We start from the raw sequence: 2,500 nt of genomic DNA, 5'->3' as shown, positions 1-2,500 counted from the left end.
CTTCCCAACTGCCGTCGACCGCCCGGAGGGGGAAACAGAAAATATTCGAAAGTGCGGAGCTCCGCCGTCAGAGGCCGGGTTTTCGCACGGGGTATCCGCCCCGGGCGCCTCTCGGGCGGCCTTCCCAACTGCCGTCGACCGCCCGGAGGGGGAAACAGAAAATGTTCGAAAGTGCGGAGCTCCGCCGTCAGAGGCCGGGTTTTCGCACGGGGTATCCGCCCCGGGCGCCTCTCGGGCGGCCTTCCCAACTGCCGTCGACCGCCCGGAGGGGGAAACAGAAAATGTTCGAAAGTGCGGAGCTCCGCCGTCAGAGGCCGGGTTTTCGCACGGGGTATCCGCCCCGGGCGCCTCTCGGGCGGCCTTCCCAACTGCCGTCGACCGCCCGGAGGGGGAAACAGAAAATATTCGAAAGTGCGGAGCTCCGCCGTCAGAGGCCGGGTTTTCGCACGGGGTATCCGCCCCGGGCGCCTCTCGGGCGGCCTTCCCAACTGCCGTCGACCGCCCGGAGGGGGAAACAGAAAATATTCGAAAGTGCGGAGCTCCGCCGTCAGAGGCCGGGTTTTCGCACGGGGTATCCGCCCCGGGCGCCTCTCGGGCGGCCTTCCCAACTGCCGTCGACCGCCCGGAGGGGGAAACAGAAAATATTCGAAAGTGCGGAGCTCCGCCGTCAGAGGCCGGGTTTTCGCACGGGGTATCCGCCCCGGGCGCCTCTCGGGCGGCCTTCCCAACTGCCGTCGACCGCCTGGAGGGGGAAATAGAAAATATTCGATAGTGCGGAGCTCCGCCGTCAGAGGCCGTTCCAGTGCTTTTGGGTGGCTGGAAACACCCTCACGATGGTCTGATTATACTCTTAGGGGCCTCCCCTGTGTCGCCCTGGAGGTCACCCATTCAAAACATGCTCACCTATATACGTTTCGGAAAGTATTTTGGTGAACGCTCACTTTCTAAGCCTTTTAGCCTTCTTGACCCCCTAACTCCCCATATCTGGTTTACCTACTACAGCGCCCCTAACGACCAAAATCGGTACTGCATACCCCTGGTACCCCCGCCATTGAAAATGAATGGGGGAATTTTTTTAATTTCTCAATCCGGCCAGGAGGCCTCTTTTTCGGCCACGCTCGGCCGGCGAGCCGGTCCGCTCTTTACCCCTGGTACCCCCAGCCCTACCCCTGGTACCTCCCCCATTGAAAATGAATGGCGACCCCTGGTACCCCCAGCAACACCCCTGGTACCCTCAGCCTTACCCCTGGTACCCTCAGCTCAACCCCTGGTACCCCCAGCCTAACCCCTGGTACCCTCAGCGGCACCCCTGGTACCCTCAGCAACACCCCTGGTACCCCCAGCCAGCTTCGCCCCTGGTACCCTCAGCCTTACCCCTGGTACCCTCAGCCCAACCCCTGGTACCCTCAGCCCAACCCCTGGTACCCCCAGCCAGCTTCGCCCCTGGTACCCCCAGCCTTACCCCTGGTACCCCCAGCCTAACCCCTGGTACCCTCAGCCTTACCCCTGGTACCCCCAGCCTTACCCCTGGTACCTCCAGCCTAACCCCTGGTACCTCCAGCCTTACCCCTGGTACCTCCAGCCTTACCCCTGGTACCTCCAGCCGTACCCCTGGTACCCTCAGCGGCACCCCTGGTACCCTCAGCGGCACCCCTGGTACCCTCAGCCTTACCCCTGGTACCCTCAGCCGCACCCCTGGTACCCTCAGCGGCACCCCTGGTACCCTCAGCGGCACCCCTGGTACCCTCAGCGGCACCCCTGGTACCCTCAGCGGCACCCCTGGTACCCTCAGCGGCACCCCTGGTACCCTCAGCGGCACCCCTGGTACCCTCAGCCGCACCCCTGGTACCCTCAGCCGCACCCCTGGTACCCTCAGCGGCACCCCTGGTACCCTCAGCCGTACCCCTGGTACCCTCAGCGGCACCCCTGGTACCCTCAGCCGTACCCCTGGTACCCTCAGCGGCACCCCTGGTACCCTCAGCCGCACCCCTGGTACCCTCAGCCGCACCCCTGGTACCCTCAGCGGCACCCCTGGTACCCTCAGCGGCACCCCTGGTACCCTCAGCGGCACCCCTGGTACCCTCAGCGGCACCCCTGGTACCCTCAGCGGCACCCCTGGTACCCTCAGCGGCACCCCTGGTACCCTCAGCCGCACCCCTGGTACCCTCAGCCGCACCCCTGGTACCCTCAGCGGCACCCCTGGTACCCTCAGCCGTACCCCTGGTACCCTCAGCGGCACCCCTGGTACCCTCAGCCTTACCCCTGGTACCCTCAGCGGCACCCCTGGTACCCCCAGCGGTACCCCTGGTACCCTCAGCGGCACCCCTGGTACCCTCAGCCTTACCCCTGGTACCCCCAGCGGCACCCCTGGTACCCTCAGCCTTACCCCTGGTACCCCCAGCCAGCTTCGCCCCTGGTACCCCCAGCCTTGCCCCTGGTACCTCCGCCATTGGAAATGAATGGGGGATTTTTTTCAAACTCCCAATCCGACCGAGTGGCC

This window comes from Hippocampus guttulatus, unplaced genomic scaffold (assembly GCF_054856545.1).
Source record: "Hippocampus guttulatus isolate MCC_2025c unplaced genomic scaffold, RoL_Hgut_1.0 HiC_scaffold_38, whole genome shotgun sequence".
Classification (NCBI taxonomy): domain Eukaryota; kingdom Metazoa; phylum Chordata; class Actinopteri; order Syngnathiformes; family Syngnathidae; genus Hippocampus; species Hippocampus guttulatus.
This window is presented reverse-complemented; position numbering follows the sequence as displayed.